This window comes from Labrus mixtus, chromosome 15, assembly GCF_963584025.1.
Source record: "Labrus mixtus chromosome 15, fLabMix1.1, whole genome shotgun sequence".
NCBI lineage: Eukaryota > Metazoa > Chordata > Actinopteri > Labriformes > Labridae > Labrus > Labrus mixtus.
This window is the reverse complement of record NC_083626.1, coordinates 5659514-5672322: the sequence shown is the minus strand read 5'-3', so window position 1 is coordinate 5672322 and position 12809 is coordinate 5659514. Positions and strand designations below refer to the sequence as shown.

Genomic DNA, 12809 nt, shown 5'->3' with positions numbered 1-12809 from the left:
CCAGTTAAATGATATGTTATTATAGGCCAAAGCTTTCATTGTTGTGATGAAGCGATTACGTTTTATTTTTCACAAGGAATAAGGGTTCCTGGCAAACCTGCAACAAGCAGCTTGACCTAAAAAAAAAACACTTCTCGCCAAATCATGTGAGGGGATGTTGGACTCCAGCATACTAAACATTTTTACAAATCTTTAAGAGCAATAAATGTAATTACTCTTTGGAGTATGCCTGGTTTGAGAGAGGATATATATAGAGAGCCGTGCAGGTCACTAGTTTGATCCCTGAACCTTAACCCCTGGTCTTTAACTGCCGATGGTCATGCCCATCTCTCCTCATAGGGCACTTAAGTAATTTCCCTAATTTGCTTCTGAGGGAGATAATAAGGATTTAATCGTGGGATGACCCCTCCCCCATGGCCCAGTCCTTGGACACGCACTCACAGATAATCACCACGCACACACACATATATCCTGACAAGTCATGGTCTCAGGAGACGTATGAGGAGAAGCAGAGCCGTGCAGGACTGGAATTCACTGATTATCTCCAGATTTCCCCAGAGGGCTCGCGGCTCGACAATGTCTTCAAAGTTTCTAATTTGAACAAGAAGCGTATTACCTAAAATAGAGATGTAACAGTTGTTTCTACGTCAGTCCTTAAATGGACAAAAATTAAACCATGTCATGTTTTGTGCACTGGAGATGCTGTGTGAATGTTTTATTGCTTGCTAAATGGGGGTTTAAATAAAAATTAGAAAAGGGGATTGGGACAGAAACACATGATACCATGGTAATTCAGGGTTTGGAGAAGAAATAAACAACACGCTTCACAGTCTTTTAAAACATCTTACGTAGCAGAAGTACTCATCAAATTTTTGGGATTGTTTGTTGTGTGATAAGTCTGAGCAAAGGGTGCTGGGCAATTAATCCAACAAAGCATTAAATGATTGCCCAATTCCATGGGGCCCAAGAGTAATGCCATGGTCGCACCACAAATTCTGGCCTCATTCATCTGAGTTAAGACAGGGGGTCAAGATTTATTTGCTTCGTGTCAATCTCACAAGTTCAATCTGACCAACCTTTGGCCTGAAAAAAAACCCAAGACCAACCAATGTCCGGCCAGTTTGAGTACGGGTTGAGTTGACCTCAATTTCAGGCAGCTTTGCCTGTTTATAGCCCTTCATGTTGAAATACTACAGTGGAGATTAGGAGAAGAACTGCGTGGCTAGCAGTCGGATAAGGACAAGGATAGAGGGTCATAGAGGGACAAGGCTGTAGTACTTCAATTCGTCTCAAGTCCAGTCAGAATATGTTCTTCTGTTATCCTGGATTTTGTCTTGACCATGTTGTTTTCTTTGCCAATTTTGTTAATATGTCGCAGTGCTATGTCTCTACACTGTAAGTTGTATGAAGTCATTGGACCATATTTCAAGATAAAACATGTTTTCCTAATGTCCTCTTAGCTAACATTAGTTGTTAGCTGATGTTAGCATTCAGCCACTTGTTTTGCGCTAGCCAGGAAGTGTTAGTTAGAAAGTCCCTGACTGCTTATAACTTTTTGATAGTGTTGTACGATACAATAGCTAGCTAATGGTAATGGTATTAGAAGGGATCGATTACTAATATTGGCTGTTTTCTGGTAGCTGTTTGGCTATCAATGTTGATTTTACAAAGTTAACTATTTTTGTGCCACTCCCTTTTGTACCTTTGAACACTTTCAAATAATACAAAGTATTGGTAGCATTTAGCTTCTTCCTAACTATTTGGAATATCAGCTGGGAGGTGGCTAAGAGCTTACGTGTTTTGTTGTCGTAGCTAATTGTTTTTTAAAGACATGAATGTTACTTTAAATTTGTCCCCATGGTGAAAGTGGGGAAATGATAACACCTTCCTATATATATATATATATATGTTACCTACAAACAGGTACACAGAAGTATGACTTTATAACATTATTTGAGCTCTTCACCATGAGCATGATATCAGAGGAAGATGGCTGCCATGTCAATATGATGAATGGGATTGCACCAGAGATAGCAATGTAGGTCAGGACCGTGGATAGAGTCAGAAATCTGAGAGAGAGAGAGTGGGGAATGACATCTTGGAAAGGAGCCATGGGTTAGATTTCGATCCCGAGCCACCTGCTTGGAGGACTATAGAATCTGCACGCGGGGCGTGAGCACTAACCACTAGGTTGGTAGGTGACATGGTAATATCCAGCTTTGTATCACTACTACAAGGAATAAATGTGTGCTTTTCAGTTGATATTTGGTGATAATTTGGTAGCAAACCATGACCTTACCATGAACTTTTAATATGGCAGTCAGTCCAATTCTGTCCAAATATTGTTTTGACCAAATATCTTATATAATAAATTAACTTATTTCTTATTGTTTTAGTGATTATTGGCAAATGATGGACTCAATTTTAAATAGGCCTATAACATTTGTTAACCATATAATAAGATGGTTTTGCCAGGCCAGTCTGTGCATGTGAAAGCCTGGTAGCAGGTAATAACATTTTTTATGCCACTTTGTCAAATTGGCCTGAAAGCCTTGTGCTCTTTCTGGGACATTTCCTCCCCTTCATGTCCATGTTGTTTCCTGCTATTTAGCACACCTTGCTACATTACTACAAAGTACATTGAGGCTTCACAGTTTTGGTCCAAAGATGTTGGGATAAAATGGCAGGAAAGTGTAGAATTCACATGTAAGTTATGCAAGTTTTCCCAGTGAGCGTACTGTCATTGATGCAGTGTCCTTGAAATTCTCCTTCGGGATTTTAAATGTGATCCTGAATCACATAATAATAAAGCAGTAGAGGGAAGCATGATGTATATTCACTTCAAACAGTTCCTTCTGTTTGTTCTCATCTCTGCATCCCTACTGCCCTTTCTCACTCCCTGGGATTCTGCGTCTGTCTGTGTGTGTCTGTTCACTCTCGCACACACTTAAATCATGCAGGTTACAGTTAATAAGAAAACTGCAATAACTAAAATAAAAATAAAATAAAAAACAACATTCCCCCCTCACCTCCAATAACTGGCTCTGGCTCTATGCGTGTGGGGAAAAAAAATCACATTTACCAAGAATTTAGCGCACACACACACACACACACACACACACACACACACACACACACACACACACACACACACACACACACACACACACAGACACCTACGCCCATCACTGCGGGTAAGAACCATCCCTAGAATGGCTTCCCCCATCACTTCATTCCTCTCCTCTAGCTGGGCTCCGATTGGCTGTTGCATGGGTGAGGCTCACTGCAGAGGCTGAAATGCAAAGGGAGGGGGGGGCATACACACACTAAACCATCCACCCACACACACACACACACACACACACACACACACACACACACACACACACACACACACACAGGGAATCCCTCCTTTTCGCTGCTCAACACTCATCCTGTATTCAGTTACACACCGCTTTTAAATTATTCACAGCACAACCAGGTTTGAATCTGCTGCACAACATGATAGGATGAGCAGGTTTGAGGCATCCCTGAGCTCCTCTTTGTTTTTTTTTAAGAGTTTCACCTCATCTTACCTTTGCTGAGAGGAGGTTTGGGATATATGTGCACAAGTGAGATTCCCACCAGGGTGTTATTAATAGTGATGGCTCAGGTTTAGCGTTGATGCTTATGCATAGTTATGCCTTCACACGGTAAGAAGAGCCACGCTGGGGTGCAGCTGTCGAGTGCACAAGAGTTCAGGTTTCACAACTGATGTATGTGTGTGTCTGTGTTTGTGTATGACAGCACCAACACCGGCATGAGGGAGCCCCCAGCGGATCAAGAGAGGCTCTTTGGGATGTTTTTTTTTTTTTTCAATTCAAGTGATTTGAGTGAGTGTGTAAGTGTGTGTATGTGTGTGTTGATGGGACTATACACATCGGGCTGAAAGAGGCATGATGACCTTTAATATCTCATCTGTGCCATTTAGGAGAAATCCAATGAAAGGATGAGGGTGCTTTGATCAAATAACATTGCTGGAGGTCATTGATCACGACGTTAAAAGGCACTGTAGAATAAGAGCAGTGACGCTGGTTTGGAAAAGACACACACGCATAAGGAGTCACATGAAGCCCTCGCTCTCTGCAGAGGAATGTGTGTGTGGTCACTGCATGACGGGTAAGGCAGAAGGGCAGGGATCTGATTCCTCCCAAAATATGACAAATATGATAACGCTAAAGTGGAATATTTTATAAATCTATTTTGTTCCTTTCCAACTGCAGAGCACGATGACTGAGAGAAGACACATGGAGGGACACTAAATGATACATGACCGCTGGACACGTAATAAACAGGGCATTCATTTTTGATCTAGCCTTACTTCCTTCCTAGTTCCTTCTGTTGATCAACCACTAATTTAAGCGTGTAAATTCTCATTCATATGATTAATTCTTCATTTATTTATTTGTTTATCAGTGTGTCTCGCCTTTTCTTGTCTTTGCATCATTTCTCCTGTCTTTGCTCTCATTGTAGTTGCTTTGGTCTTTGTCATCATCTCTCTGATTACCCCATCACATTTCATTTCTTATTTCTGTGAAGCAGAACAATAATGAAGAAAAAATGACACACAAAAACGTCTTCAGGCGTCCTCTTCAGATATATGCACAGTAAACTTTTTTTTTCTGTATTGTGCAAATATTTTTTTAAATGTATGAGATGACATTCTGTGTTTTTTTTGTAATACTGTTACTCTTGTGTTGAGTGTACTGTACATTTATTAAAGGAGATCTATTAAACACACTTTCTCCATTAATGGTGTCAGTCTGGGACACTTATTTAGTAGTGTTGCGAGATGTGCAGCTCAACGACCTCCTTATTTATCTCATACAGGCGTCAGTAAAATCCCTCTGCCTGAAACGGTTCATTTTCAGCTCCTGTCTCTTTAAGGCCGCCCTCCCAACGGGCCCCGCTTTCCTCCAATTGGCCAGCTGATGACTGCAGTCGCAGGGAAATTGTGAGAGTGAGCCTGCGGTTTGGGCGTGTCCTTGAAAGAGCTGAGGTTGGGCTTGTCCTACAATTGCTCCATGCTTTGCTCTAATACGTCGGCAGATAATGGCAAAGTCTCGCAAAGTTCCCGTCACCTTTCGCAGCAGCAGGAAAACCACGTCCGGGGATTACACAAACAACCGAGGACCTTCTGTTAAAAAACGTTGCCGCGGTTTAGTATTGACATCATAAATATTTATTTAAATATGGATCAGCATAATAGATCTCCATTAAACAAATTGTGCCAAGAGGCTCTGACGACAAAAGTTTTATACGTATAAAGTTACTGAATTTATTTGAGTTTAATTGCCATGTTGATCTTTTAATAAGTTTCATCCAGCCAGTGCCATCAATCATTTGACACAATAAGCAAGATACGAACTAATAACAATTATCAATCATTCTCTATTTATCTGTGTTTATTTTGGCCTGCTCACTCAAAACAAAACAGTGATGTGAATGTGTGCTATTTACTGGTCCCACACTGAAAAGCCAACGGTACTGCAGCCCTACTAAAAATAACTGTGCTGTAATGTGAATGGTGATGCCCATATATGGAAAAGGACCACAGAGGCATGGACCTGTGGACTTATCTCATGCCCAGCGGTCATGGATGACAGTGTCATGCTGACCCCTCCACTAAAATGGCCTGGACCCTGTCACTCTCTCTCTCTCTCTCTCTCTCGCTCGCTCTCTCTCTCTCTCTCTCTCTCTGTTTGTACACAGCCTCTCTCCTTCTCCCCCTCAGCTGAGGCATGCATATGGTGCATGCTGGCCAACGTCATCTCCAAAGGTCTGACTGTCAGCCGCTCTGGGGAGGGAGAGTCACAAGAAGACGCACGGGGTGGCCGGGCAGCTCTGGTGCCATTAAGTGTAAAAAGCTCAGAGCACAGCAACGACACAAATGCTGCCACAAGGAATGTTAGGAATGATGATGGTCGATGTGAGAGACTCGTGGATCCTGTCAGCTCTGATAAGATCATGTGAGACATTCTGGCTCCAAGTTTCTCCTTTAAGGTCGAATGATTACAATGATATGTGTGTGTGTGGCTGTGGAATTTTTTTCATCAGGTGACAGTGGTCAGGCAATCAATTAGATGAGTATAACGGTCAGCTGATTCCTTAGCTGTTATTTTTAGATGGGGCATGGGGGTGTGTTTGACACTGTAGCTGGTCACATTCACAACTCTGATGAACCCTTTCATATCTAACCATAACCACTTTCTAAACTTGAACAAATAAACTAAAAGACTAGGTAAAGTACTTAAGAATAGGCCTCTCATTGACTCACTCTTTCACACTCAAACTATGCCATTAAAAAAATCTTAATTCAGTCATATTTTTGTCTTGGCTTTAAAAGTAACTAGTGTTAATGCAAGACTTATAATTTTGTATTAATCAGTAGCCTGGTTGGCTATAATGCCGCGTTCAGAGTTTGCTCTGGGAAGAGAAAGAGAGAAAGAGAGAAAGAGATGAGAAGGAGAGAAAGAGATAAAGCATTCTCTGGGAAAGGTTGAAAGTGGAAAGTGTAAATGAGAAAAAAATCACTACCTGGCTGAAACTTTGGATTCTGAAGGTGACTGTCAGATGATCCGGGTGACTTCTCTTCAAAAGCCCCAGCATTACCAACATGCTCCCATGGATATCTTCATTGGGAACCATTGGGCTTCATGTCCACAGACCAGGACGGACAGTGTGTGTGGCTTTTCTTAACAACAACATATTATTATTAAGCTTTCTGTTTATATAGATTTTTTCAAAATAGTCAGACACTGTACAGTATTCTTGAGATTTATTTAACAATTATAAAATAACTGAATGTTGCCCCCCTGATCCTTTAATGCCATCATTTGTTTTTGCATTTGTTTTTGCATTATGCTGATGTGACTGACTTACAGTATGTGCATGCCATATGCTGCATGCATGCAAAATGTATGTTAATTATGCATATTTGCTCCATATTCTGCATATGATTCAGTTGTGTGCACATGCTTTGGGAGGATAATATAATAGATGCATGATATTTTAAACATGACCTTGTTTGTAGGATTTTAGATCAGCGCACTTTGCTGATGTTTGGGCTACTAGAATTGAATATTCATACGGTACAGAGCCATTGTTAAGGCTTCTTTAGTCCGACATAATACTTCATGGCGGTTAATGCTCTTTGCCATTAAGGTTGTATTTACATGTTTGAAATTGAAAAAATAAATATGCACCTGCTTTGTGTTTATTGCCTTCCATCAAGGAGAAAGTGGAAGTTGATTATTTGTAGAATGAAGACTCTTAAGCAGAGTGGCCCAGTGGGTGGAATGAGGTTTGCATTCATATTTGAAATAATGGAGACACACTTTTTTTTTCTTTTTTTTAAATCTATATCTTCTATATTTATGATTACTTTCTACACCATGCATTGGCATTAGCGCATATTTATGGCACAGAAATAAAAGAATCGTTCGGCATTGCTGCAGATACTTTGATGCATACAAGAAAACACACCTATCTTTTGTGTTTCCATGGCTACCTGGCTTTTCTATTAACCCCCTCTCTGAGGAGATTATCTCTGTTTTATTCTCATGTAGAGACGCCAATAAGACTTTTCATAAGTATGCAAACCCCATCGGTGTGAGCAAACACATTATGAGGTAAGTTGCTGATGAACGTCAAATGAACAGTACGTACGTCCTATTTGCCCCGAGAAGACAAATATCCCTCTGAAATCATTTGGAGCGCTGAGTAAACTTTGCTCAGTGCTAATTGTGTTTGACGTAGCTCTCGACTCAAACATCATCAAACGTCCTGGTCTTTGGCCTAATCTGCTCCCTCTTCAGCACCACCACTTACAGCCACGTTAATCTACCCTTCCACTGTCCTTGACCTATCCTTTTCTCTTCATCTGTATGCATCGTCTCTCTCCCCTTCTCTCTCTCTTATCAGAGCAGAAGAAGCAGTTGCAGCTACAAAAGGGCTGAAGTCAAAGGTGTCCAGCTAACCTTGAGCACACCTAAGTTGGAACAACCGAGTGTGACACCAGCACAAAAACAGAAAGGTACTAACTCATTCTGATAGGAGACGATTTGTAAACTGGCCAAGAACACTTTGGTGACCTGATGGTGCCTGAACGTGGTTTGGTAAATTCTGAGATCAGCTAGCTTGAGCTCAGGCCTTCTTTGGCTCAATTCATCAATTAACCATACTGCTCTGCTTTCTCCTCACCTCATGTCCAATACCCGCCCCTCTGCTCCGGAGCAGAAACAAGGATTAACAGCATGCCTAATTTATAATTCAGTTACAATTAACGTCAGGAAAGGATGACAGATATGCTGCTTAGATAACCAGGGTAAAGAAAGAGATGATCCTGCATGGTGTGGATGCAGACTTCTACCACGTTATGATTCTTGCATTTTTTTTTTTTCCAAAAAGATCAGAGGTCAGGGACAGTTACAGACTGGCCACTCTTCAGGAACACTTGCACATACAGTGGACTACCTCACATGAAGGTACAAATAAAGCACCTCACACTGAAGGACAATCTCCTAAAACACATGACCTCCCAACCCCTCTCTGCCCTCAATCCAAGGCTGTTTCCAAACTGTGGGACTGACCACTTCCTACATACAATCTGTCTTTCACACCCATACACACACCCACACACACACACACACACACACACACACACACACACACACACACACACACACACACACACACACACACACACACACACACACACACACACACACACACACACACACTCCTTACACAACATGCTCATCAGGCAACCAGGAGATGAAAAGTGATGACAGATTTGTCATGTCTGTCACCACTCATAGAAAGCCATCTTTGTTACGGACAGGTTCATATCATGATTAATGGCATGAGTGGAACCAGTCATGAATGTGGCCAGTGATAGATTGCAATTAGTTAATACAGACGAGAACATCTGTTCATGAAGTTCTTCAGACACTGTAGGTCTCTGTTGATCGTGTGTGTGAGTGTGTGCGTGTGTCCCTGTGTAAATGTGTGCTTTAGTGTTATGTGTGTGAGAGAGAAAAAGAGAAACATGTCAAGTAAAAATAAGCATTCTTGCAAAAATGAAATATGTGTATTTCCATCAGCAGTTAGAGATGTGGACCATTCAAATTATGAAGTCATCTACGTCATCTATGTCAAACTAGATGTATACTCCCCCTTCGATTACTTTTTACAACGGTGAACATATAAGCTATAAAACATTTCAATATGTGCGAATGCTGAATTCAACAAAAAAGCAAATGTACTCCACTACTGCACAGAAATCTATCTTAAACTATATAATATTGAGCTGTTTTACTTGTTGGAGGCATTCAACACAGATGAAGACTTGGAGGAGCTATTTTGGTGACCATGATTTAAGGAAGTTAAAAAATCCCATTAATGTTTTTTTCCAAAGACAATCTCCGAAGACTGACAGTACAGTAGGAGCACTTCCCAGGATTGGACGGGTGTGACACTCCTGGTTGAGTTATCGTCTCAAAAGAAAAGAAGAGCGTGATCCTTCATAAAAGGTTGTTCAAATTTACAAAGCATTAAGGAAAAAGTGATCTTTGGAATTTGCTTTTAATGGCTGATGGTTATCAAAGATATCATTTGGTTCAATAACTTTGGTTTAACAGTTGATGGGGTCATTTTTCGATGGATTCAGGAACTTTAAAGACATGATTTATCCCCAAATATCATTTTAAATCGTTCTTTTCCTTCTCCCTGACAAATGATATCCATACAAACCTTCCCAATTATTTATTATGCTATTTGTGCTGTTTTTATTGTCTTATTCACAAATGGCAACCTCTGGTGTTAAAAAATAAAGCTGATGCAGAAGTGCAAAACCTTGCAGTACCTTGAGTGTCCACTTGAGGCTGGATGCAGAAGAACTGGACGTCACATACACATCCATTCAAAAAAGCCAGTATTTACAGCAGAAGCTAACATGTTTACAGCCTGGTTCAAAAAGCAAAACTGGTCTGATTAGCTCATGTCTCGATCGGCACGCAATGTATGAGGGGTGAATTTTTTTTTGAGTTATCAACAAAAAGGCTCGTAGCCGCCATCGATGGGTGACGTCACTCAGCTTCGTCCAGTAATATTTACAGTCTATGCTTATTTACCATATTCAGAGCCATGAAACGTTCTAGTTTTTTTTCTTCTGCGTCCCTCGGTTGGCCTGGTAGGTTGGCTGAGTGTGTGGAAAGGTTAACATGTACATAAAGTCTTATCACAGAAGATACAATGATATTGCAGTGTGCGAGATTAAAAAACAAAAACAAACACACGTTTACATTGTAAAACAGTGACAGTGTTTGGTTAGGTTTCGACCTGAAAGCTACTCGTCAACATTCAAGAAAAGATGGTTGGTGTTATAATAATAAGCCAACATGGACATTAATTTCACATTGGATATAAAGATAGATTTTGGGGGTTAAAGTCCTTCATTTGACTGAATTACAGCTTTTTTTAACCACCTAACACGACTTCATTCATGTCTTCTGTCATTGCCAAAATGTGGTGGAAGGCACAACTGCCATCGAACATGCGTTTGAGTTTAAAATTGTACAGATTTTCTAATGAAAACAACCCAAAATTAATGTGGATAAACATAAATCTATTCCATTACGTTTGGTCTGTTTTGATCCTGGGTTGTTTTTTTGATACCTCCCTGGCATAAAAGAGACCTCAGTCAGTGCGTGGCCATATACAAACATACACTTCTTTTATGTCTTTTATTAATATGCAAACAACTTTTGAAATGTCAAACTAATGACAAATAATATTTGTGTTTGGTCATTACACGACAACATTTACACATTCCAATGAAAACACAAGAAGAGACAGAACAAGCAAACTGAGTTGGACCTTTTGAGGAAGAAAAAAGTCCAGGTGTATGTTCACAGTATCCTGCTGTTAGCTGTTACCTGGCAGAGGGTTCAACAGGTGGGCTCTATAACTCATAACCCGCTGCAGGATATATAAAGGTGATAACAGATGAAGAGTAACTAGGCCGATGAGTAGTCATAACACATTCATGCAGGCTAAGCAAATAATGTGGTTTATGGGATTGTTCCAGGAATATAAGTTCATGTCCAAGCCTTTATTGGTCCAGCACATATTATGCAAACAATTGACACGCTTTGAACCTTTAATGTTTCCCAGAATACCAACTACTCTCAGAGTGGATCTGTCACGGATTCTCTGGTGAACTCGTTTCTATTTTGTTAATACAGTTTTCTCAGGAGAGTTGCAATGGTGTTCACTAGTTGGTAACTTTTAGCATTAAGGTCATCTTCAACCTGACACAATCTTTCTTCATGTGATGACCTTTAAGACCTTTAAGACTTTCCTACATTGCATAAACAAGTTCACAAGCTTGAGGCTGGCACCAGGAGTTATGGATGTCACATACACACCACAATTAAAAAAGCTGTTTTTACAGCATGAATAAACGTGTTTACAGCCTGGTTCAAAAACACAAATAGGTCTGATTAGTTATTGTCATCACTGGCACACACTGAACAGTTTTGATTTTATGAACGATACATGTTATGCATAGTTAGGCGCGTAGCTGACATGATTAAAAGGTGGGCGTGATGTAACGGTGTGTCGGGATGTTTAAAACCCGCCTCAGCCTGTCGTTAGGTTGACTGAAAGTTAGGCTGAGACAGGATTTCCATCATGGCGGCTGCCGCTGATGAGACTCAAGAGCCCCATGCTGTAATAGAAGGGTGATGTCATTCAGGTGTTGAAAATCTCATTCCAGTGTGACCCTCTAATAAAACCAATAGAGGGACAGAACGAGGACTCAACATTTGATAGCATCAGCATTAGCATTAGCAGTACGAACACTCAAACCTACGGACACAACTGAAACCTCACACACAGTCAGTGTGTGGAAAGGCCTATAGCGATTGAAAATCAGCAGCACTTCCGATTATTCGAAATATTCAGAGAATGGTATATTGTGTGGTTGCACACATGACTGCTGCTGAATGAGCGTCCTGTATGTGTGTACTCATACAGCAGGCCAGTGTCGGCCTGAGGCTCAGGTCACAAGAGGTGGGGGACTGGTTGACTTAACGGGCTCCTTTGTTCATTCCTTGACGTTAATGTTGCTTGACTTCATTTTCTTTCAGGAAATAATGTCTGGATCCTCAGTTGATCTCATAACTTTGGTGAACTTCAACCGGAAAAGTGATATCAGTGCAGAGGAATGTCTGACAACAACAAGAGGAAACATTGAATTCACACGCAGTCAGCTCAAAGCTTCTTACAGTCATACACAAGCATTTACTGTATATGAAAAGCAAATCTGAATTTAGTGTCTCAGTCAAGGAAACCTGAATGCATGGACAGGAGGAGCATGCGATTAAAATCAACACCAGCAGTATCTTTTTCTGTGTTTTTAATGAAGAGCTGTTTCTGTATTAAGATAATGATTAAAAGTTCACACTTTTTAATCAGTGATGAGTTGGTTTTATCCATTGAGTATAATGCTAATGAATTTATGTTTGTAATTTTGGCCATGGCTAGCATAGCATAAGACACCTGAGCTACATGCTGGTTATTAAGCCACCTTCCAAATGCTGCATGAAAAGAGAGTGAACTTTACTGGTTGATAACATAGAAGATTGTATATGTTAGTTTCTCTCTTTGTAATGGTCACTCTCTTTTAACAGACACACAAAGCAGAAACCCCCCCCCCCCCCAAATTCCCCCATACTCACACACACACACACACACACACACACACA

The 12809-nt window shown here is 40.7% G+C and overlaps 1 long non-coding RNA gene across 1 annotated transcript in view; it reads left to right on the top strand.

The window, feature by feature from the left end:
• LOC132990341 (uncharacterized) overlaps nucleotides 1-12533 on the top strand; it is a 28785-nt gene extending 16252 nt beyond the window's left edge. The window contains exons 3-4 of the long non-coding RNA XR_009676052.1: nucleotides 7968-8074; nucleotides 12192-12533. This is a non-coding gene — a long non-coding RNA (uncharacterized LOC132990341). The remainder of the gene's footprint in view (nucleotides 1-7967; nucleotides 8075-12191) is intronic.
• The last annotated feature ends 276 nt before the right edge of the window (nucleotides 12534-12809 follow it).